This window comes from Heterodontus francisci, chromosome 4 (assembly GCF_036365525.1).
Source record: "Heterodontus francisci isolate sHetFra1 chromosome 4, sHetFra1.hap1, whole genome shotgun sequence".
In the NCBI taxonomy this organism is placed as follows: Eukaryota; Metazoa; Chordata; class Chondrichthyes; order Heterodontiformes; family Heterodontidae; genus Heterodontus; species Heterodontus francisci.
In genome coordinates, this window is record NC_090374.1 from 70904295 (window position 1) to 70931193 (window position 26899).

Consider the following 26899-nt stretch of genomic DNA (forward strand, 5'->3'; position numbering starts at 1 on the left):
CTCCGGGTGCTCCGGTTTCCTCCCACATGCCAAAGACTTGCAGGTTGATAGGTTAATTGGCCATTATAAATTGCCCCTAGTATAGGTAGGTGGTAGGGAAATATAGGGACAGGTGGGGATGTGGTAGGAATATGGAATTAGTGTAGGATTAGTATAAATGGGTGGTTGATGGTCGGCACAGACTCGGTGGGCCGAAGGGCCTGTTTCAGTGCTGTATCTCTAAACTAAACTAAACTAAGGCCGTCGACTTCAAAGTGTGTCGCCGCGCTGTGCAGCATGCTAAGAAAATTCAGCCCAAAGTTTGTGCTGCAATTCAATACAGTAGTCTGTAAGTGTGTTATTGGTAATAATACTGAAAATTTGGATTGCTGCACAGAATTTCATTACTAAACATGAGTTTTATTTCTATACAGCAATTGATAGTAAATTCTTATTTTTTAAGGGTTTTTTCATGTGTGTTCCTACCTGATTACAGAACTATAAAAAAAAAGCTGTATTTGTTTACTTTTAAATCAAACACTGTGCAACTGAAATGGTCACAAGATTAATTCTTGTCCAGGTATTTCCAAGATGATGAACTGATATCTCAGCAGGAAGTACTGCACAGGATGATCGAGGAAGTTTTAAAGCACCTTCCATGTTTATGGTAGACTGCATTAAAATAAACTACAATTTCAAAAATATTATGTAAAATATAAATCATTTTTGTGGCATGGTTTTAATGTCACAGTCAACTATGAAATATGATTTCTATTTCTATCTGTGAAGCTGGTCATAACTCACTGAAGACTTTTCTTACCAATGGCTTAGCCAATCAGCCTAAGTTTTAAAAATAAAAATCATAGGAACTCCATTGGAAATAAAAGTCGGGCAGGTTTTATAACAGGCAGGGTAATCTGTTTTACCAGGTTACTGCCCATGCAATGAAACACATAACTTTCACAATAATATGACACCTTTGTTGTACTTCTGCTGGTGCAGTACAATATTTTGTATGTTCATGTACCCTGTTACCCTGTTTTTTCCACTATCACATTTTAGATTTTTAGATTTTAGATTTAGAGATACAGCACTGAAACAGGCCCTTCGGCCCACCGAGTCTGTGCCGACCATTAAGATCATAAGATCATAAGAACTAGGAGCAGGAGTAGGCTGTCCGGCCCCTCAAGCCTGCTCTGCCATTCAATAAGATCATGGCTGATCTTTTCGTGGACTCAGATCCACTTACCCGCGCTCCCACCGTATCCCTTAATTCCTTTATTGTTCAAAAAGATATCTACCTTAGCTTTAAAGACGTTTACTGAAGAAGCGTCAACTACTTCACTGGGCAAGGAATTCCATAGATTAACAACCCTCTGGGTGAAGAAGTTCCTTCTTAATTCAGTCCTAAATCTGCTCCCTCTAATCTTGAGGCTATGCCCTCTTGTCCTAACTTCACCTGCCAGTGGAAACATCCTCTCTACTTGTATCTTATCTATTCCCTTCATGATTTTATATGTTTCGATAAGATCCTCCCTCATTCTTCTGAACTCCAATAAATATAATCCAAATCTACTCAGTCTCTCCTCATAAGCCAACCCCCTCAACTCCGGAATCAACCTAGTGAACCTCCTCTGCACCCTCTCCAGTGCCAGTATATCCTTTCTCAAGTAAGGAGACCAAAACTGCACACAGTACTCCAGGTGCGGCCTCACCAGTACCTTATACAGCTGCAACATAACCTCTCTGATTTTAAACTCAATCCCTTTAGCAATGAAGGACAAAATTCCATTTGCCTTCCTAATTACTTGCTGTACCTGCAGACCAACCTTCTGTGATTCATGGACAAGGACACCCAGGTCCCTCTGCATAGCAGCATGCTGCAACTTTTTACCATTCAAGTAATAATCCTTTTTACTGTTACTCCTACCGAAATGAATGACTTCACATTTATTAACATTGTATTCCATCTGCCAGACCTTTGCCCACTCACTCAATGTATCTATGTTCCTCTGCAAAGTTTCACAGTTTGCTCTGCCACTCATCTTAGTGTCATCTGCAAACTTTGACACCCTACACGTGGTCCCCAACTCCAAATCATCTATATAAATTGTAAATAATTGCGGTCCCAACACCAATCCCTGAGGCACACCACTAGTGACTGATTGCCAACCAGAATAGCACTCATTTATCCCCACTCTCTGCTTCCTGTTAGTCAACCAATCCTCTATCCATGCTAATACTTTACCCCTAACGCCATGCATCCTTATCTTATGCAGCAGCCTCTTGTGCGGCACCTTGTCGAAGGCCTTTTGGAAATCTAGGTACACCACATCCACTGGGTCCCCATTGTCCACCTTGCTCGTAATGTCATCATAGAATTCCAAAAGATTTGTCAAGCATGACCTGCCCTTCATGAACCCATGCTGCGTCTGCCCAACGGGACAATTTCTATCGAGATGCCCTGCTGTTTCTTCCTTAATAATTAACCACCCATTTATACTAATCCAACACGAATCCCATATTCCTACCACATCCTCACCTGTCCCTATATTCCCCTACCACCTACCTATACTAGGGGCAATTTATAATGGCCAATTTACCTATCAACCTGCAAGTCTTTTGGCTGTGGGAGGAAACCGGAGCACCCGGAGGAAACCCACGCAGACACAGGGAGAACTTGCAAACTCCACACAGGCAGTACCCAGAATTGAACCCGGGTTGCTGGAGCTGTGAGGCTGCAGTGCTAACCACTGCGCCACTGTGCCTTTGGCAATGATGTGTCCAATCTGGGATACATCGTTGTGACCACCACTTCATTCTGTCCCTTTTCTTACCCTTTGCCTGCTCAGTTAGAACTAATTAGATTAAATCCTGTCATTGCCAGATTGCTTCATCACCCCTTCCCTCTCTGAGCTGTACCTGTTTTCCTGTTGCCTCTCATACATTAACTAATCTCACTATAACCTTCCCCCATCCTTTGACAGAATACCATTTCTTCATCCCCTTCATCTGCCGTACACTTTCCTCTTCTTCTTCCACCCCATTTAGTTTCCTCCTCTCCTCTTTAGCCAATCCTCGTCATCAGCTACCCATCACTTCTCTCCTCCTTAGGCCCTCTATTCTACCATGGAGATGGAGTAGTGGACCAATACTTTGAAGTGGATTGGCGCTAGCAGGAAGGTCCATGGAAGACACCAATATTGGAACTGAGGACAGGAACAAAGGGAGAGAAGCTCGCCAGAAATGGGGCAAATATCTTGTGGTCAAACAGGAATTTTTGAGTGGGGCTTGGATAGCAGGACACTCTGAATAATGGTGGGGCCTGTAGTATAAGATCTCTGAAAGGGTTAATCTTGAGAGAGAATAAAGAATACCTCCTAGAATGATGATGTAAGAGATAACATGTGAGAAAGACTTGAGAATAGATGCAGTGTGGCTTTTGAAGTAGTCACACAGACTAGCATGGAGTGTAAATAGTTATAATGAAATAAAGATTAATGCTTAATAACTACAGACTAAGAATCTCTCTGGCTAGACTAAATAAGGTACACACCGAACCAACATATAACAAGGCCCATTTTGGAAAACAGTGGACAGGAAGTAATAGAAAGCAAGCACAATATCTGGAAATTTGAATTGAAGAAAAAAGTGGCAAGAGTCAGATTTTGTAGAACATTAGGGCTAGTTTTGGGACAGTGATAGGAGGAACAGCAGGAGGGGGCCCAGCAGGCACGCATGGAAAGATTAACAAAAGTATTTCAGCAGCAAGAACCAATAAAGATACCAGCGAAAGAGACACTATAGAGACACCAATTGTGGTCAAACTCAGAGCGGGAAGCCACTACAGTGTTAACTGTGGTTAGAGGGTTGCAACTCTATGGCAGGGGTTACAAATTAAGGTCTGCTTTAGATATCTTCTCAAACTCAGTTGCATCATGCACTTTCTTAAGCACTCTGAGTGTCTTACTTTTATGGATGTTCATTCATACTGCCCTACTGCTTGTATGATAGCATACCCCAGGGATGAAAATTAGCATCAAAGGGATTTCTAACATAATGGGTGACAGGTGTTCATTGATTACCCAGACAAGGTAACAAATCACATATAGCTTAGTCTTTGGGTTCAAAATCCTGAAAAGTGAGATCAGGTGATGGAGAAAAATTGAACGAGAAATGTTAACAACAGTGTGACCATTTCTCAGGAAAATGGGAAATGAAGTTTGTGGACAGGTAGTGCTTACTCTACACAAAATTTTCAATATATAGATATGAAATGTCATACAATAAATACATAGTGATTGATAGTGTGCTGCAAGGCCGTAATCCATTTAAAGGGTTAAGTTATAACTCCAAAGTCTTTTCCTGCTTCCAATAATCTTGAGTTGTTTTGATAGTGTCTTAACTGGACCCTACAATTAAGACATATATGGTAGTGAAATACTCCTGCCTTCAAGTAACTGTGATGAAGAAAATGCTGAACAGAAATGAGTGACTGCAAATTGAGTCCTTGAAATGCAGGAAATGACAGATCTGAAAGAACCTGTTGAGAATTGATTGAGCTAGACTTAAAATTACTTCTGCTCAAAGGGCTTAATGTTAGCTCCTTCATGAGGCAATGCACTTCATTTGATTTCATGCCATTTGCAGTAAACGTTTTTGGGGAAGTAAAGTTTTCGACAAAATTTAAATGGAACTTTATTTTTCCTCAGACATACAGACATGATATGAATTATGTCATGGCACCAAAGAAATTATGAAGCTGTCTGCAAGCATTTTTCATCAAAAATAGTGGCCAAATGAAAATAAAGTACTGATTAGCACAATGCATTTTAATGATAATGATGATTATAACAATAAGAGTAGCTGTAATGACCTTAGATTAGAAGAGAACCAAAGGAAGCACAGTAATGAATGCATTTATTCTTCCAACTTCAATGTGGCCATGCATGAGGTGGTGAAGCCTAGTGGCTATTGAAGTGATTGCATACTGTATAATACATTGCCAGAGCTTAGAGGATGTTGTTTAATGTTGCCACACTTATTTCATCAAATAATCAGGGATTACTGTACCTATTCTGCAATGTAATATTTGTCTTATATATCATTTGGGGATCTCTGAGTCAGTGGTTGCTAATAGAATTGGATTCTGCCCTCTTGAGTATCCCCAATTTTAATTTCTGCACCATTGGTGGCCATGCCTTCAGTTGCCAAGGCCAACAAGGCCTTAAGCCTTGGAATTCCCTCCCTAAATGTCTCTGCCACTCTACCACTTCTTCCCCCTTTAAGATGCTCCTTAATACCTACCTCTTTAACCAAGGTTTTGGTCATCTGCCCTAGTATCTCCTTTTGTGACCCAGTATCAAATTTTGTGAGATAACGCTCCTGCAAAGCACCTTGGGGCTTGAAGATATGAAAGATAGTGTATAAATAAAAGTTTCTTTCTTGTGTGCTGGTAGTATTTTTAAGTACTAAGATCAGTTACACATTCCAGTGCAAGATTAAGGTGGACTGTTAATTTGCTTTATTGGATCTGGCTCAGAGATCATTGACAGAACAATCTTAGGCTAACTGGTAGATCATCAAAGATTTCACTGCTTATTTATTTGTATGTGACATTAAGTCGAATATGTAATTCAAAGACACAAAGTGCCATGATGGGATTAGAACTGATGTTCTGTGGGATATTTGTGGACCCTTCTTAGTTGCAGAGCTTAGATCTGATCTGTTGGTTGCAGGAGGCGATCCCACACCCAACAGATCAGATCTAAGCTCTGCAGACCTGCTACATCCAGTTGTGAATGGTGGTGGACAATTAAACAGCTAACAGGAGGAGGCGGCTCCACAAATATCCCCATCCTCAATGATGGGGGAGCCCAGCACATCTATGCAAAAGACAAGACTGAAGCATTTGTCTCCATCTTCAGCCAGAAGTGCCAAGTGGATGATCCATCTCGGCCTCCTCCTGAGGTCCTCAGCATCACAGATGCCAGTCTTCAGTCAATTTGATTCACTCCAGATGATATCAAGAAACGGCTGAAGGTATTGGATTCTGCAAAGACTATGGGCTCTGACAACACTCTGGCAATAGTACTGAAGACTTGTGCTCAAGAACTAGCCGTGTCCCTGGCCAAGCTGTTCCATTACAGCTACAACACTCGCATCTACCCAGCAATGTGGAAAATTGCCCAAGTATGTCCTGTACACAAAAAGCATGACAAATCCAACCTGGCCAACTACTGCCCTATCAATCTACTCTCGATCATCAGCAAAGTGATGGAAGGGGTCATCGACAGTGATATCAAGTGGCACTTGCTGAGCAATAACCTGCTCAGTGACGCTCAGTTTGGGTTCCGCCAGGGCCACTCAACTCCTGACCTCATTACAGCCTTGGTTCAAAAATGGACAAAGGAGGTGAACTCAAGAGGTGAGGTGAGAGTGACTGCCCTTGATATCAAGGCAGCATTTGACCGAGTATGGCAGCAAGGAGCCCTAGCAAAACTGGGATCAATGGGAATCAGGAGGAAAAATCGTCGCTGGTTGGAGTCATACATAACACAAGGGAAGATGATTGTTGTTATTGGAGGTCAATCAGCTCAGTCCCAGGGCAACACTGCAGGAGTTCCTCAGGGTAGTGTCCTAGGCCCAACCATCTTCAGCTGCTTCATCAATGACCTTCCCTCCATCATAAGGTCAGAAGTGGGGATGTTCGCTGGTGATTGCACAATGTTCAGCACCTTTCACGACTCCTCAGATACTGAAGCAGCCCGTGTCCAGATGCAGCAAGACCTGGACAGTATCCAGGCTTGGGCTGATAAGTGACAAGTAACATTTGCGCCACACAAGTGCCAGGCAATGACCATCTCAAACAAAAGAGAATCCAACCATTTCCCCTTGATGTTCAATGGCATTACCATCACTGAATCCCCCACTATCAACATCCTGGGGTTACCATTGACCAGAAACTGAACTGGACCAGCCATAGTATTTACTGTGACTCCAAGAGCGGGTCAGAGGCCTGGAATCCTGTGGTGAATAACTCACCTCCTGACTCCCCAATGCCTGTCCACCACCTACAAGGCACAAGTCAGGAGTGTGATGGAATACTGTCCACTTGCCTTCAACATTCACTTCCTTCACCACCGATGCACAGTGGCTGCAGTGTGCACCATTTACAAGATGCGCTGCAGCAACTCACCAAGGTTCCTTCAAAAGCACCTTCAAAACCAGTGACCTCTTCCACCTAAAGCTCTTAAGGCGATCATACAACATCCCCTTTCTTTCCAAAGATAAGTCTCATATGCTACAAGTAAAAACACATAAAATTGGATAATATCAAAATTAGTTATACAGGGATAAAGATTATAAAATTTACAAGTTTAAAGATTGTGAAATTTACAAAAGACGAAGCTTTAGAGTCCATCTATCATTTCGGTGCTTTGGCAACTCTTCCAGATCTTGTTGTGGTCTCACCTTCTGGGGATGTGGATTTCACCCTTGGCTGTTCTTGGCTTGCCGACATGTTGTCAATGTGTCAGTTGTTGTCCTGTTGTTCCGTCATCGTCAGAGTTGTTCCTTCGAGTCCGCTGTGTGCAATGGAGTATTGCACCCTTCTCTTAATTGGTTTTGATTCCTCCTTAACACTGCTCCGTTAGATGTTGTAACCTCACAGGATCTAGGCTCACAGCATACTTTGGATACCTCTGCCGGTGGGGTGTGTGACACTGACCTTTTGTCCTACGTGTAGTTGAGGTAGTTCCGCCCCTACATGTCGGTCATGCACCCTATTCATTCTCCCTTGTCTCCTACATCTCGGAGAATTTGGACAGATGATGGCTTGGAAGAATTATTCTCATTTGTCTGCCAAACATGATCTCTGCTGGTGATGGTAAGCGCATATCCATTGGTGTAGCACTGAGGTGCAACATAGCAACACGAAAATCTTGTTTTGTTCTCCTACACTTCAGGATAAGTAATTTGACTGTGCGAGCAATTTGCTCGGCAAGACCATTAGATCTCGGGTAATGTGCTGAGGACGTCACATGGTCTACGCCCCATTTGGCACACATATCCCTGAAAGGTCTGCCCGTATACTGTGGCCCATCGTCAGAAATAATTTCTTCAGGTGCACCGCACAGGCAGAATATGGCACTCAATGTATCTGCGACGACTGTGCTTGAAGTGTCTTTTACCTGTCTGACAATTGGAAATTTGGAGAAATAACTGCTGACTAAGATAAAGTCGTCTCCATTCACGGAAAATAGATCAGTGGTGGTTTTGGACCCAAGGGACTGATGGTATCTCTTGATGGTGTGGAGGTTCTTTATGTTGTGGCTGGTGGCTCTGGCATGCCTTGCACCTCCTCATGAACTTTTCGATGTCGCTGTTGATCCCTGGTCAATAAACAATGTCTTGTGCCAGTCGTCTCATTCATTCTATACCCACATGGCCTTGGTGAAGTTGTGGAAAGATGTCCTGTCGGAAAGCTTTGTACACAATCACTTGTTTTCCCTTGAAGGTGATGCCTCTCAAGATACTGAGTTCATCTCTATCAGGCCTAAAGCATCTGAGGGTTTCTTGCACCATTTTTATCGTATCCCCAGGCCATCCTTCTATGATGACTCTCCACAGGGCCTTCACTTGTGGATCATTGGCTATTTCTGATTGCAGTTGATCACATTTGTGCTGACCAAAATGCTATAAATCGATTTTGAACACATCTTCCACCTCGATCGCCATGCAGTCTACTTGTAGGTCCAGTGGAACTTCTTCATTCTTGTTCGAGTTTGGCAATCTGCTCAGCGTATCCAAAATGACCGTTTTAGTACCCGGTTTGGGGCAGATGTCGAAATCGTACCCCTGTACTTTCTCTAAGCATCGCTGTAGTCGAGGTGGTGCGCTTGTCAATGGGTTGTGTCAGATCATCTCCTGTGGTTTGTGGTCGGTTTCCACAGTGAACTGCTTATCAAACAGGTAGATGTGGAACCTTGTGATCCCAAACACCAGGGCACGTGTTCCACGCTCAATGTTTGAGTAATTGGATTGTGCTGAAGATAAACTTTTGGATCCGAATGCAATTGATTTGCCATCCTGTAGGATGCATGCTATTAGCCCTATCGGTGAGGCGTCGACTTCCAGGACTGTTTTCTTCCTTGGATCATAGTACTACAGGGTACAGGTTTCTGCTGACGATGCTTGCTTGAGAGACTCAAACATAGGCTGATGGTCCTCCTGCCATACATACGGTACGTCTTTCTTTAAGAGCTCTCTCAGTGATGATGCTTTGCCAGAAAATTTGGAATGTATGGTGCCAAGAAGTTGAAAAATCCAAGGCATCTCTGTAGATCTTCTTTATCTTGCGGAGTCGGCATATGCCTTACATCTTCGACTTTGCCTGGGTCAGGACGGATTCCGCAACCTGAATAGATGGAGCCAAATAAATTGATCTGACGTACATTTACCTTGCATTTCTTGCTGTTAAAAATGAGCCCTTTGCGACGAGCTACTGCCATCAGTAAGTGAAGATTTCGATCATGCTCTTCTTTGGTTTTGCCCATTACCGCAATATCATCGGGAAATGCATATACATCCAGGCACGTTTTCAATAATTCTGTCCATATGCTGCTGAAACAGATCTTGACTGACAAATAAGCTGAAGGGGAGTCTGTGGAATCAATATTTTCAAAATGGTGTTCTGAAGGTGGTGGCTTCCTGAGATTCCTTAGCTAGGTGTACATCCATATTCAGCATCCAACTTGGAGAAGAATTTGGCTCCTGTGAACTTGAGATTCAATTCCTCTAGTGTTGGAATCTTGTGGGGGCATGTCTTTAGGGAGAGGTGTAGACACCTCGGATATAGACGTACTCTGATTGCTCCATCCTTGTTTAGTACGCATGTAGTTGATCTGCACCAGTCTGTGTGATGATGCACGCGATGGATGATGCCATTGCGTTCCATGTCATTGAACTCGTGTTTAGGTTTTTCTTGTATGTGCACGCTGTAATTTCTGGGAGGGTCGATTGATGGAATTGCAGTATGGCATCGCCTTTAAAATCTCCTATGGCGTCGAACCTGTCTGGGCACATTTGTCTTAAGTCCTGGATTGACTCAGTACCCCTGGTCTCATCTGCTGTAATGGGTACATTGGTGATCTCGTGGATAGTCACGATGTTGAGGTCCTTGCATTCTGGTAAGTCCTGCCACTGCTGGTCCGCTCGTGTCTACCAGGTAAAATATTTGTGATTTCCATGCCAACTTGCCATAGCTGCATTGCATTGTTAGTGTGCCACTGCAAGGGATGGGTGACCCATTTTATACAGTTCACTTTGCAGTTGTCTGTTGTATCATTTCAACGACCCCAGTACATATCCTTCAGTATTCGGACTTGTAGGATATTTGCACTAGCTCCCGTGCCAATCTTAGTCCTGAGTGTGTGTTTGCCAACTTTCTTTGGGCACATGATATTAATAGTAGCAAAAGCTTCCAGTTAGAGTCATAGAGTCATAGAGTTATACAGCACAGAAACAGGCCCTTTGGCCCATCGTGTGTGCCATCCATCAAGCACATATCTATTCTAATCCCATTTTCCAGCACTTGGCCCGTAGCCTTGTATGCTATGGTGTTTCAAGTGCTCATCTTGTTGGCCAGGGGCTGCAAGAAGTACAGAGTCTGTTACAAACTGTTGCATAGCTCATGAACTGAAGTAACCCGAGCTCAGACACTGTTGAATAGCTCATGAACTGAAGTAACCTGAGCTCAGACACTGGCCTGTGCTGGTAAAAACCAGTTTGAACTAATTAATTTATGTGAAAGACAAGGGAGAGATCACAGGAATAGAGCCTTATTTGGACACGGAGTGATACCAGGGTCTTTGGGCCTGGGCCAATAAGGAGAAGATACGAACGAGGTGAGCAGGCCTAAACCAACAGGAAAGAAACAGCACAGCTTGAAGAGATAAGAAAGAAAATAAGTGTGGAGAATCTCGGGCATAGAGCCAGCGAGAAACTCCAGAGACCAACCATTGCGGAAGTAGAAGACCCTGCATGAGCAACGCGGCGACGACGTAAAAGAGAGAGAGAACGGAATGCCTGGCCAGCATCAGCTCTCCCCTTTTTTTGGTATTATCCTTTGTTTTCTGTGACTAGGTCAGGGAAAGGTCAGAGGAATCTAATGGGTGTGCTTATCGATTCTAGCTAGCTTTGTTATTAATTATATAACCCAGTTTGAGTTGCATGCTTTTGTCTAACCAAGTGTATAAGCCTTATTCTTACATTGTACAACAACGTGAATAAAGTAAATTGATAGTTAAAGAAAGGACTGAGTTTCCTCCTCTTTGTACTAAGCCATTAACTGTAGGCGGTGGATTAGGTGGAGGGTGGCTCTCCTGTAACCTCGATATCCCAAACACCTAGCCTGAGCCTGAATTAAGAGGACTTAGTCCCACGTGATGGCCAGGATCAAGTGGGTGAAGGGAATAAAGGGACCAAAGGGGGAGTTGACTCCGCGTCACGGTTTACAATCTAAATATTTTTTAAATGTTGTGAGGGTTCCTGCCTCTACCATCTCTTCAGGCAGTGTGTTCCAAATTCCAACCATCCTCTGGATGAAAAATTGTTTCCTCAAATCCCCTCGAAATCTCCTGCCCCTTACCTTAAATCTATGTCCCCTGGTTATTGATCCCTCCGCTAAGAGAAAAGGTTTCTTCCTATCTATCCTATCAATACCCCTCATAATTTTGTACACCTCAATCAGGTCCCCCCTCAGCCATCTCTGCTTGAAGAAAAACAACCCTAGCCCATCAAGTCTCTCTTCATAGCTGAAATGCCGCAGCCCAGGCAACATCCTGGTGAATTTCCTCTGCATCCTCTTCAGTGCAATCACATCCTTCCTATAGTGTGGTGACCAGAACTGTACACAGTACTCCAGCTGTGGCCTAACTAGCATTTTATACAGCTCCATCATAACTTCCCTGCTCTTAGATTCTATGTCTCGGCTAATAAAGGCAAGTACCCCATATGCCTTCCTAACCACCTTAGCTACCTGTGCTGCTGCCTTCAGTGATCTATAGACAAGTACACCAAGGTCCCTCTGACTCTGTACTTCCTAGGGTCCTACCATCCATTGTATATTCCCTTGCCACAATGTGTCAGGGTCACAACATGAAACACCTGCTCGTCTTCTGGCTGAGAATCACTCCACTCTGAGTCTTGTCTCAGGTCTATTTCTTTGTGGACTTCGTGTATCAGCTTGTATTTACACAGGTCTCTGGTGCTCTCCTTGTTATTGTTGCCATGTTGCTGCGCCTGTCTTCTGTTTGTTTGTGTCCTATTGTGACTTCTGGCTATGTCTTTGGAACCAGATTTCTTGCATAGGTGGGCCTGGTGTCCTTTTGCACCGCACATCTTGTACCAATCTTGAAATACAGGACAACTTCGTGGTGAGTGGGACAAACCACACTTACCACACAGCTTGCTTGCTTTTTATGAGCTGGTTACCATGCCAATATTATTGGCTGCACCTAGTACTTGCAGATGCTGTTGTCCAGCTACAATGGCTCTGTGCTTCCTGCCATCTTCTAGCAGCGCATCAATGCTGTGACCTTTCTTTCTTCCTAAGAGGTATTTTTGAAATGCTTCAATAGGTGTTGAGACAATCACCAGCTTCATTATTCACTCCAACAGCTCAGTTTCAGAAAAATCACATTCATTGTTCTTACTACGGCATCTACTGACAAATTGATCTATTTATTTCTGTGGGTGTTGCCTGTAGGACATCAATTCCAGGCGATGAATTCTAAAATTCATTCTTATCTTCCAGCACTTTCCATTTCTTTGCGGGATCTTTCAGGTTAACTTCAGAAAAGCCAGACGTATTGATTCTGTATAACACCTTTGTCCAACTGCTATCAGTATTTTCACAGCCTGCTTCTCTCATTCTGCAAATGCTTGGTCTATGAAGCATAACTTCATTCTTTGTTTAAAAAGTTTGTACTCAGATAGGCCTTCCAGTTCATGCTGGGAAATTTGATATCCATCCTTATGCTGTTCTTTTGCTTTCTGCTCTATATTTAAGTTTGTTCAGTGCTGTGTGTGTGCTGGTGTGTCTTCAGCACTGTATTTATTATGAGTTTTCCATTTGTGGCTTAAAACTTGTTTTATTAACTCTGTGCTGTTCCCCCTTTAAGAAATTATTTTCTTCAGCCTAGCTGCTTTGACTAAGTGTAACAGGTCCTTGATAGTGTTCTGTTTTTTCTCTTTTAGCACTTCACTTACATGCCAGCAACTCACCATGACCTTCTCAAGGGCAATTAGGGATGGGCAATAAATGCTGGCCTGCCATTCCCCAAACAAATAAAAAAATGTTTACACAGCTGTTGGATAGGCAGTTCAAAGGTTTTCCCCTTTGATTTTTTTGCTAGAATTTATTATCTTCTTCACACTTGACTGATTTAATGATATTCTCAGCTTGACTGCTTTAATGGAGACTGTGTTTGGGGGTTTCCTGCACTTTTTTCACTATTGGACTTTGTTTATTTTCAGTTCACATGCTTTTCAGGGTTTTCCCCTTTTTTATTGCTCACACAGAGCCTTTCGAAAATAAATTTTTAAAAAACTCTTCAAAGGCTTTTTTTTTAACCAGGATTTCTCGATCATCGGCCCAATGACTCACCAGATTGCTTGTTTTTCAGCCATTCCTGTGTTCTATGGAACTTTTCTCAGCCTTCTAAGGCGGGTAGCTTTCTTTCACTCTTTTCAGGTACTTGTTTTTCTGTACCATTTTTAAGTCTTGTTTGCTGTTTTACCCATGATGTTTGAGCTTATATCTTGTCTTTTCACCACAGCTGCCAGCATGTCATAGGTTTCGTTGTGTTATCTTAAGCAACACAATGAGGTACATGGATTTCAGTTGCTTGAAGATCTCTAGAAGGTTTATTAGCAACAAATACACATGATACAGAGCAAACTATATACAGAACCTTTGTCCAGGGTGTTACAGTGCAGAGTGACTATGGCTTCTCGTCACATGACTGCATCCTGGTACTTAGCTCATTGACGTAGTGATTTCTTAAAGAGACATCACTCTTCAAGCAATCATACAGCAGAACACCACCACATTTTGTACCAAAACAAATTTTGAAATCCATGTTATTTTTCTACGGTCACCAATTCAAAATTATGAAATTTGGAAAAAGAAAGGAAGTCAGGGAGAATCCTTTCACTGAATTAGTGTAATCGAATATGAAATAATTTACCAAGCAAGACAATTGAAAAGAACTATATAAACAAGTATGGCGGCACAGTGGCGCAGTGGTTAGCACCGCAGCCTCACAGCTCCAGGGACCCGGGTTCGATTCCGGGTACTGCCTGTGTGGAGTTTGCAAGTTCTCCCTGTGTCTGCGTGGGTTTTCTCCGGGTGCTCCGGTTTCCTCCCACAAGCCAAAAGACTTGCAGGTTGATAGGTAAATTGGCCATTATAAATTGTCACTAGTATAGGTAGGTGGTAGGGAAATATAGGGACAGGTGGGGATGTTTGGTAGGAATATGGGATTAGTGTAGGATTAGTATAAATGGGTGGTTGATGTTCGGCACAGACTCGGTGGGCCGAAGGGCCTGTTTCAGTGCTGTATCTCCAATCTAAGTTCAACACATCTATTGTAAAAGCAAAATACTGCGGATGCTGGAAATCTGAAATAAAAACAAGAAATGCTGAAAATACTCAGCAGGTCTGGCAGCATCTGTGGAAATGCTGCCACAGATGCTGCCAGACCTGCTGAGTATTTCCAGCATTTCTTGTTTTTATTTCAACACATCTATTGGATGTGTTTCTAGAGAGAGGGGAGATTGAGAATGATTGTAAGGAGGTTTCAGGTTGATTATGAGAAAAACAGTAAGCTAGTTTGAGACTAATGACTCTTTCTTGTTTCTATAAATTCTATGTTATTATGATGGACACCTGGTTAAATACTTAAGCTGTCGTTTTCGCTCAGATACAGCTGGACTTGTGTTTTTCCGACTGTTTTTGTTTAATATTTGAGATTCACTATTCTTTCTTCATCAAGAAGCATGATCAATTTGTTAATCCTCAATAAGGTCAACAAGTCCTGTCAGAAAGGCCAACTGATAGTGTAGTAGGAAGATGGTAGAGTTGCTTTTCGGAAAGGATCGTATCATGAATGGGCAAAAAGATAATGCTGGATATTACAGAGGGTAGATTTTTTTACTGCCGATCATAAAACTAGTGGTAGTGGATTGGTTACTCTGCCCAATCTTCCTTTCCATTGATGCCAATCGAAAAAAAAAATCAGACTGCATATACTGCAGGTACCCGATCGGTCATCACCAGTTTTCTGTTGAGCTGCAAAAGTTCAAAGCTACCCCCAGGCATCTGTGCCACAATAACTACATGCATTTATATAGCAGCTTTCATCCCATGAAACATTAGAGGTCTTTCTGATAGAGAATCTGATGAAGCATCTGGAGAAATTTTGAATACGGGGAGTCAGCGTGGCTCTTATAAGAAGGAGGGTCATCTCAGACAAACCTATTGGATTTCTTCAATGAGGTAATACATCTAATGGATACAGAGAACACTGCGGATGTTGTAGACCTGATTTAACATGGAGGTTTACCAGTGGAGAACAAAGGTCATGAAATTGGGCATGCAGACCCACATGCACAATTTGTAAGTTGGTGTATTCTGTGACAAAGGAAAATGCAAGCCAAAAGGAGGCTGTGGTGGAGATCTAAGGGACTGAGTTGAATCTGGGGTAGGTGTGATGAGATATCCTGTAGATCTCAATTCTGTGGAACTTCCCCTTCCCAAAGATAGCAGACTTAGTAAAAGAGTAAGATAATCTTCCTTTTAAATTAAATTTTAAAACTGTGTCAATTATAATAATCAGAGTTATCACTAAATTAAAATAGCTTGCTGCTACAGTAATAAAACTTTAATTGCACAATTTGCAAAGTATTGTTTTAATTACAGCTATTTCTCTCCCTGTGGGTTACAAACAATTTTCTTTAATTTCCTATGTATTCAGGTTCGAGAGATCATATTCTGGGTAAACAGAAAACTGAAAATTTTAAATAGCTTTTGAGGAGCTAATACAAAAACAGTTTATGATTCATAATTTTTAATTAAGACATTGTTGGGGAATAGCAATCATTTAGGCACAGGAAAGGTAATTTATATTCAAAGAACTGTTCAAATAATTTTGAAGTTTCTGCTGGTACATGTAGAAGATAAATGGATAAAGAATGCAGTAAATGTGCTATTCACCCCTACGATGAGTTTAAACTATCAGAACAAGTCTGGACTAGGTCAGGTTTCATTGCATTCATCTAAAATTTAATACATGTTATGCAATTAAATAAAGTAGGAAGTTTCTGCTGCTCCTGTAAATTTCTTTTTAACAAGTTCTCAGAGAAATTTTTACACTGCTATTGTGCAATCAGTTTGCTTTTGAATAAACTACTTTAGAAAAGCATTGTAGTTTCAGTTGAGCTGAGGCGGAAAACCATTTATTGTATAGTTTTTTGTTAAGAAGAGGAATCTAACATTGCTTTAATGTAAAATTTTGAAACTACACATTTGTAGACAACATGGAAAAGATAAAACCATAGTGTTAAGTTATCACATTGCATTTATTATCTTTTCTAACATTTATCTTAGGGCTGTCTCTGTGATTCAGTGAATGAATGCACCATATGGCTTGGTATTGAGATACACAGAACAAGAATTACCTAGTTTGATCCTCACTCAGTGTTACATTAATTGATCTCAACCAGAGAGTGTAATAGGGATCAGCAATTGGTTTCAGGATCCCTGGAGGCAAAAGCAGCTAGTGTTGTCGCTTTTGATTATTATCCAGTGACCCTTGCTAGAATAAGCACATGTATAGAAAGTGTCTATAATGATACCTCCTCCTTCACTAATCATGCCGTTTTACTACTTCTGCACATTAAGTGGTGCTTGTGTATGTTTGAGTTTGTTTGAGTGTGTGTGTCTCAATTTTTGTTTGAGTGTGTCTTGAGTTGGTGTGTATTTCAGTTTTTGTGTGTGTGTTTATGTGCATGTGTTCACATGTTTGTTTGCATTGTCATGTGTATTTGTGTGCATGTGTGCCTGTGTGCATGTGCTTGTGTGCATGTGTGTGTGTGTGTGTGTGCCTTCTCCCAAGATACTTCATCTCACCCTATCAACATACCAGAAAAAAACAGCAAACGGGAACTTGAACCATGAACCCTCAAATTAAAAGTCTGGTGCTCTATTGACTGCACAATACTGACTCTAAATAAATTAAATCTGAAATATACTGGGAGCAATTTTTCACTTCTGTTGAAAATGGGCATGATGTTGGCAGATAAGTTGTGCCTCCCATGGTGTCGGGAGCCTCAAATCATTTTCAGGTCGTGGGCGTTGTGGACTCATTTAAATGTAGCCAGTGAGTTACAAGTATCAAACAGGTGTAGCACTACCACCTGCTGGCTCTGAAATGGCGGAAAATCTTTTTACACGCGATAGTAGAAGGTTTCTCATTTTGATGGGAAAGCAAGATGGGGACCCATATCTCCAGGAATGTTGAAGATGGATAGAACTGGGAATGCTGTGCTTTATAGTTCAATTAGAGTCTTAAAGATCATGGTGGTTTGCCGGCTTACAAATTGGCCTCTTCATGGAGGCTTTCAAAGAGGAAAGCACCCAACTGCAGCAAAGACAGATGAGAGAGCGAGCAGCATCATGAAGAGATGTGGAAGGCAACGCATTTCCAGCTACAAGAGATGTTCATACCAATCTCAAATGGGAGATCTACTCTTGACTACTTTATCTGTCCACTGCATAAAGGGTCTACATCTCCCCTCTTCCTAAAACAAACATACCATCATCTACAAACTCTTCCCTGTTCTTTTAAAAGCAAAGTTCAACCCAATCTAGGCTCTTCAACTGAGGAACTATATCCCCTTGACCTTCCAACCTCGACACTTTTGCTCCTCATATTCCCAACTCCTCATGCCCAATCAATATTCTATGTGTCACCCAGTGTACTGCCATCTGGTTCTGTGCCCAATGCCCTGTGGGTGGATGTTTCGACACTGGGAGACTGTAATTGACAACGCATGTAATAAAGTGCTGATGGGCCAGAAGCAGAAGTCCCTGGATGTTGTTGTTTTTCCTCTGTTCCTTGTCTATACATGCAGAGGAAGAAAAGAAGATTGGTCAGAATGGGTTGATGAGGAGCAGGGTTCAAATATGTCTTCAATGGAATGCCATAATCTGATTTGCTCACATGTACTGTAATTTACAGTAGGACAACTGGGAAGGGAAATAGAATTTTTTTATTCGTTTGTGGGATGTGGGTGTCACTGGCTCGGCCAGCATTTATTGCCCATCCCTAATTGCCCTTGAGAAGGTGGTGGTGAGCTGCCTTCTTGAAATGCTGCAGTCCTTGGGATGTAGGTACACCCACAGTGCAGTTAGGATGGGAGTTCCAGGATTTTGACCCAGCGACAGTGAAGGAATGACGATATAGTTCCAAGTCAGCTTGGTTTGTGTCTTGGAGGGGAAGTTGCAGGTAATGGTGTTCCCATGCATCTGCTGCCTGTGGCCTTCTAGTGGTAGAGGTCGTGGGTTTGGAAGATGCTGTCAAAGGAGCCTTGGTGAGTTGCTGCAGTGCGTCAGTGGTGCAGGAAATGAATGTTTAAGGTAGTGAATGGAGTGCCAATCAAGTGGGCTGCTTTGTCCTAGATAGTGTCGAGCTTCTTGAGTGTTGTTGGAGCTACACACTTCCAGGCAAGTGGAGAGTATTCCATCACACTCCTGACTTGTGCCTTGTAGATGGTGGACAGGCATTGGGAGACAGGAGGTGAGCTAGACGTCACAGAATTCCCAGCCTCTGACCTGCTCTTGTCACACAGCATTTATGTGGCTGGTCTAGCTCAGTTTCTGAACTGTTTCAGTTTCTGAATATCATGACAAACATGCTGCTGGCACCTGTCCATCTTTCACTTTCTCACTTCCTCTGTTTTCTGCCTCTCCATACTCTGCAAAACCTTTTGCTTATATGAGAGCTGAATTGGGGAAGCCACCTGTAATCAATCTTTCTCTGGTGTTGCAGTGGTTTTGTTAACACAAATAATGACAACAACCTTTGCTTGTCAGAAGATGCAGTTAAACCTAGGTTTCAGCAGCCAAACCACAATGGGGATGATGATATTGTACACCATGTGAGTTTTCTGGTGAGGTTCATGTATGCAAGCTGTGAGTGAAGTAACTCTTCTGGATGAAGGCCTGTATCAACCACCTCCTGGGCATTACATAGAATTATATAGAGTTCACAGCACAGAAACACACCAGTCAGCCCAACTGGTCTATGCTGCTATTTATGCCCCAACCTACTTCATCTAAATCATGCACCAACCTAAAATATAGGCTAGCCATCTCTACTTGCACAAAAGGAATAATATCTTAGCTAAGCTGTGTATTTGCATTCTTTCTGATATACTTTCAAGAACAGCTGAAGGTATTCAATAATTAATATTGAACAAATGCAGTTATGCATTCAAAAAATACTTAACATATATATATATATATGAAACGACAATAGAGTGTAAAACTATTCAATCTCAGCTAATCTCAAGCAAAGCACTGTTCTAAGACTTCCAGAAAATATATAATGAAAAAAGTGCAATATTTTCTTTGAAAAATTAACATAATCTGAATGACTATATATTACTATATATTTATTATGGATGATGGACTAATAATAATTCAGTAGTACAAAATACCTAGTAAAACAAATGTTGCATGTCATATGACCAATTCATATTGAGGGTCACAGATAAAGCTGTGCCTTAAGACACTTATTTGAAACTCCAACATCCTTTACATTTCACCTGGACTTTCCACTTTCTCTTTGCATGTTTCCCATTGTCAATCATTTATTTCAATCATATGCAAATGTTGTATGTGCCAGATTTATAGTTTAAATTAGAATTAGAATTAGAATTAGAATTAGAACATTACAGCGCAGTACAGGCCCTTCGGCCCTCGATGTTGCGCCGACCTGTGAAACCATCTGACCTACACTATTCCATTTTCATCCATGTGTCTATCCAATGTCCACTTAAATGCCCTTAAAGTTGGCGAATCTACTACTGCTGCAGGCAGGGCGTTCCACGCCCTTACTACTCTCTGAGTAAAGAAACTACCTCTCACATCTGTCCTATATCTATCACCCCTCAACTTGAAGCTATGTCCCCTCGTGTTTGCCATCACCATCCGAGGAAAAAGACGCTCACTATCCACCCTATCTAACCCTCTGATTATCTTATATGTCTCTATTAAGTCACCTCTCCTCCTCCTTCTCTCCAACGAAAACAACCTCAAGTCCCTCAGCCTTTCCTCGTAAGACCTTCCCTCCATACCAGGCAACATCCTAGTAAATCTCCTCTGCACCCTTTCCATAGCTTCCACATCCTTCCTATAATGCGGTGACCAGAACTGCACGCAATACTCCAGGTGCGGTCTCACCAGAGTTTTGTACAGCTGCAGCATGACCTCGTGGCTCCGAAACTCGACCCCCCTACTAATAAAAGCTAACACACCATATGCCTTCTTAACAGCCCTATTAACCTGGTTAGCAACCTTCAGGGATTTATGCACCTGGACACCAAGATCTCTCTGTTCATCTACACTACCAAGAATCTTCCCATTAGCCCAGTACTCTGCATTCCTGTTAATCCTTCCAAAGTGAATCACCTCACACTTTTCCGCATTAAACTCCATTTGCCATCTCTCAGCCCAGCTCTGCAGCCTATCTATGTCTCTCTGTACCCGACAACATCCTTCGGCACTATCCACAACTCCACCGACCTTAGTGTCATCTGCAAATTTACTAACCCACCCTTCTACACCCTCTTCCAGGTCATTTATAAAAATGACAAACAGCAGTGGCCCCAAAACAGATCCTTGCGGTACACCACTAGTAACTAAACTCCAGGATGAACATTTGCCATCAACCACCACCCTCTGTCTTCTTTCAGCTAGCCAATTTCTGATCCAAAGCTCTAAATCACCTTCAACCCCATACTTCCGTATTTTCTGCAATAGCCTACCGTGGGGAACCTTATCAAACGCCTTACTGAAATCCATATACACCACATCCACTGCTTTACCCTCATCCACCTGTTTGGTCACCTTCTCGAAAAACTCAATAAGGTTTGTGAGGCACGACCTACCCGTCACAAAACCGTGCTGACTATCTCTAATGTACTTATTCTTTTCAAGATGATTATAAATCCTGTCTCTTATAACCTTTTCCAACATTTTACCCACAACCGAAGTAAGGCTCACAGGTCTATAATTACCAGGGCTGTCTCTACTCCCCTTCTTGAACAAGGGGACAACATTTGCAATCCTCCAGTCTTCCGGCACTATTCCTGTCGACAATGACGACATAAAGATCAAGGACAAAGGCTCTGCAATCTCCTCCCTAGCTTCCCAGAGAATCCTAGGATAAATCCCATCTGGCCCAGGGGACTTATCTATTTTCACACTTTCCAAAATTGTTAACACCTCCTCCTTGTGAACCTCAATCCCATCTAGCCTCGTAGCCTGAATCTCAGTATTCTCAACAACATTTTCTTTCTCTACTGTAAATACTGACGCAAAATATTCATTTAACACTTCCCCTATCTCCTCTGATTCCACACACAACTTCCCACTACTATCCTTGATTGGCCCTAATCTAACTCTAGTCATTCTTTTATTCCTGATATACCTATAGAAAGCCTTAGGGTTTTCCCTGATCCGATCCACCAATGACTTCTCGTGCCCTCTCCTTGCTCTTCTTAGCTCTCCCTTTAGATCCTTCCTGGCTAGCTTGTAGCTCTCAAGCGCCCTAACTGAGCCTTCACGTCTCATCCTAACATAAGCCTTCTTCTTCCTCTTGACAAGCGCTTCAACTTCTTTAGTAAACCACGGCTCCCTCGCACGACAACTTCCTCCCTGCCTCACAGGTACATACTTATCAAGGACACGCAGTAGCTGCTCCTTGAATAAGCTCCACATTTCGATTGTTCCCATCCCCTGCAGTTTCCTTCCCCATCCTACGCATCCTAAATCTTGCCTAATCGCATCATAATTTCCTTTCCCCCAGTTATAATTCTTGCCCTGCGGTATATACCTGTCCCTGCCCATCGCTAAGGTAAACCTAACCGAATTGTGATCACTATCACCAAAGTGCTCACCTACATCTAAATCTAACACCTGGCCGGGTTCATTTCCCAGTACCAAATCCAATGTGGCATCGCCCCTGGTTGGCCTGTCTACATACTGTGTCAGAAAACCCTCCTGCACACACTGGACAAAAACTGACCCATCTAAAGTACTCGAACTATAGTATTTCCAGTCGATATTTGGAAAGTTAAAGTCCCCCATAACAACTACCCTGTTACTCTCACCCCTGTCGAGAATCATCTTCGCTATCCTTTCCTCTACATCTCTGGAACTATTCGGAGGTCTATAAAAGACTCCCAACAGGGTAACCTCACCTCTCCTGTTTCTAACCTCTGCCCATACTACCTCAGTAGACGAGTCCTCAAACGTCCTTTCTGTCGCTGTAATACTCTCCTTGATTAACAATGCCACACCCCCCCCCTCTTTTACCATCTTCTCTGTTCTTACTGAAACATCTAAATCCCGGAATCTGCAACATCCATTCCTGCCCCTGCTCTACCCATGTCTCCGAAATGGCCATTACATCGAGATCCCAGGTACCAACCCATGCTGCAAGCTCACCCACCTTATTCCGGATGCTCCTGGCGTTGAAATAGACACACTTTAAACCAGGTTCTTGCTTGCCAGTGCCCTCTTGCGTCCTTGTAACCATATCCCTGACCTCACTACTCTCAACATCCTGTACACTGGCACAACAATTTAGGTTCCCATTCCCCTGCTGAATTAGTTTAAACCCCCCCGAAGAGCACTAGCAAACCTCCCCCCCCAGGATATTGGTACCCCTCTGGTTCAGGTGAAGACCATCCTGTTTGTAGAGGTCCCACCTACCCCAGAAAGAGCCCAATTATCCAGGAAACCAAAACCCTCTCTCCTGCACCATCCCTGCAGCCACGTGTTCAACTCCTCTCTCTCCCTATTCCTCGCTTCGCTATCACGTGGCACGGGCAACAACCCAGAGATAACAACTCTGTTTGTTCTCGCTCTAAGCTTCCACCCTGGCTCCCTAAATTTCTGTCTTAAATCCCCATCTCTCTTCCTACCTATGTCGTTGGTGCCTATGTGGACCACGACTTGGGGCTGCTCCCCCTCCCCATTAAGGATCCCAAAAACACGATCCGAGACATCACGAACCCTGGCACCTGGGAGGCAACATACCAACCGTGAGTCTCTCTCGTTCCCACAGAACCTCCTATCTGTTCCCCTAACTATGGAGTCCCCAATGGCTAATGTTCTGCTCCTCTTCCCCCTTCCCTTCTGAGCAACAGGGACAGACTCTGTGCCAGATATCTGTACCCCATTGCTTACCCCTGGTAAGTCGTCCCCCCCAACAGTATCCAAAACGGTATACCTGTTGTTGAGGGAAACGGCCACAGGGGATCCCTGCACTGCCTGCTGGTTCCCTCTCCTTCCCCTGACGGTAACCCATCTACCTACTTCTTTTACCTGAGGTGTGACTACCTCCCCATAACTCCTCTCAATAACCTCCTCCGCCTCCCGAATGATCCGAAGTTCATCCAGCTCCAGCTCCAGTTCCCTAACGCGGTTCTCGAGGAGCTGGAGTTGGGTGCACTTCCCACAGATGCAGTCAGCAGGGACACTCTTGGCGACCCTTACCTCCCACATTCTGCAGGAGGAACATACAACTGCCTTAACCTCCATTCCCACTATTCCAAATTCCCAACAAATAGGCAGTGTCTGTCCACAGATGATATTTGTAGCTCTAAAATGGATATCTAAAACATCTATGTTATTGCAAAATTACTTAGGGATCATTTACATTAGGAATTAAAAGACTGACAAGTATTGTATACTAAATGTGAATAAGAAAAGGAGGGAGAAGGCAGTGGAGCCATAGGGGCTTCATTTTGAAATATTGAAGAACGGTTTCCTCATTGACATGAGTTAAGCTATGTGTCAACTAACAGGTACTTCTCGTTGTTGGGGGGGTAGGGGGAGGGGTCGGTTAGCTCAGTTGGCGAGAGTGTGATACAGAAAGATGTCAATAGTGTGGGTTCAATCCTTGTACTGGCTGTGGTAGTTTATGGAGGCCTGCCTTCTCACCTTGCCCCACGCTTGGAGAATGGTGACCCTCAAGCTATACATTACCAACTGTCTCGAATGGGGAAAGATGCCGATGGCCCTTTGGGACTATGGCTTGAACATAAACTTTTCATTGTAACTTCCTGTTATAAAGGTGCTTGGACTTTGTTTAAGATCCTTTTTTTAATTGTATGATAAATTAATTGCATTGGTTGGAAAGGCACAGTTTAATTTTTTTTTAAAAAGCCTCGACTGGTTAAGTAAAGAAACCTGTAAGAAATGTTAGCTTCCAGTTCATCGGAGAGAACGGTGCAATATTTATTTGAAGATATTGTAGTGATTATCATGTCGCATTCACTATTTTGATTATAAAAATACAGGAAAGAATCGCTGGAGGTTTTTCTTTGAAAGTTGCTAGTCATTTACCTAAATAAAGCTTGCTTGGAAGAAGTTTGCTATAGATGGTTACCCTGTGTGGAGACCTCAGTGTTACATAGGAAAAAGTAATGTATGGTGCTATCAAGTGGCACTTGCTAAGCAATAACCTGCTCACTGACGCTCAGTTTGGGTTCTGCCAGGACCACTCAGCTCCTGACCTCATTACAGCCTTGGTTCAATCATGGACAAAAGAGCTGAACTCCAGAGGTGAGGTGAGAATGACTGTCCTTGACATCAAGGCAGCATTTGACCGAGTATGGCATTAAGAAGTCCTAGCAAAACTGCAGTCAATGGGAATCAGCGAGAATACTCTCCACAGGTTGGAGTCATATGTAGCACAAAGGTTGGTTGTGATTGTTGGAGGTCAATCATCTCAGTCCCAAGACATCACTGCAGGAGTTCCTCAGGGTAATGTCCTAGGCCCAACCATCTTCAGCTGCTTCACCAATGAGCTTCCCTCCATCATAAGGTCAGAGGTGAGGATGTTCGCTGATGATTGCACAATGTTCAGCACCATTCGCAGCTCCTCAGATTCTGAAGCAGCCTGTGCCCAGATGCAGCAAGACTTGAAACATCCCGGCTTGGGCTGATAAGTGACAAGTAACATTCATGCCACACAAGTGCCAGGCAATGACTATCTCAAATAACAGGGAATCCAACCATCTCCCCTTGATGTTCAATGGCATTACCATTGCTGAATTCCCCATTATCAACATCCTGGGGTTATGATTGCTCAAAAACTGCACTGGACCAGTCACATAAATGCTGTGGCTACAAGAGCAGGTCAGAGCTTGGGAATTCTGTCACCTCCTGTCTCCCCAATACCTGTCCACCATCTACAAGGCACAAGTCAGAAATGGGGTGGAATACTCTCCACTTGCCTGGATAGGTGCAGCTCCAACAACACTCAAGAAACTCGACACTTTCTAGGACAAAGCAGCCCGCTTGACTGGCACCCCATCCACAACTTTCAATATTCACCCCCTTCACCACCGATGCACAGAGGTAACAACAGCGTGTACCATCTACAAGATGCACTGCAGCAACTCACCAAGGCTCCTTCGACAACACATTTCAAACCCACGACCTCTACCACCTAAAGGACAAGGGCAGCAGATGGGTAGGAACACCACCACGTGCAAGCTCCCCCGCAAGCCACAAACCATCCTGACTTGGGACTATATCACCGTTCCTTCACAATCGCTGTGTCAAAATCCTGGAACTCTCTTCTTACAGTACTGTTGGTGTACCTACACTCCAAGGACTGCAGCAGTTCAAGAAGGCACCTCACCACCACCTTCTCAAGGGCAAGTGGGGATGGGCAATAAATGCTGGCCTAGCCAGTGATACCCACAACCCATGAACGAATAAAAAACATCAGTTGTACATTGGTAACTTATATGGGCAGAAACCTTTGTGTTACTGACAGCATCAACGTGAGTTAGAGATTTAACATTACAACTAATATGAAAAGCAGGGTGCTTGAATATAACTGATCAGACCAGTGTACTTGCAGTCAATCTGTTACCATCATGGATAGCGAAATGCACTTATGACATTTCTTTTTGATTAAATGGGAAAACTGGGAGGAAAAGTATGTTTCTCACTACATTGACATTTTAACTGTCCATTTGAAATCCAAATTATTTAGTATAGATAAAGTCTTCAGGAATGTCATTCCAATATAGAGACAGAGAACCGACGTGCTGCTAAAAAGAGCTATAGGAAGTCACATATACACTGTTGACAATTTCTCTTTCATCCTGCCACATTATAATTCATGTCAGGTTTACCCACAGGTTTTCTGAGTTTAGAACAATACAGATAGTTATGTTGTGCTGTTCTCTTCCAGGATTTGAAGTATTTACCTTTATCAGATGAGGCAGACAGTAAAATCTTTTATATGAAATAATCAGGCTATTACTAAATACTCTGCTGCTGGTATACGAATCCTGTTCACCCAATACCGCTGTACTACCTAATGTACATTTGCTCTAGGTCACATTTAAATCCCTGCATGGCCTTGCCTCGTCTTATCTATGCAAACTCTTTCAGCCATGCAACTCTCCAAGAACCCTGTGTTCGTCCAACGCTGATTTTTGTGCATCCCCTACTTCCTTAACCTGACCATTGGTGGCTGTTCCATTAAGCTATCTAGGCCCTGAATTCTGGAATTGCCTCCCCAAACCTCTCCACCACTCCACC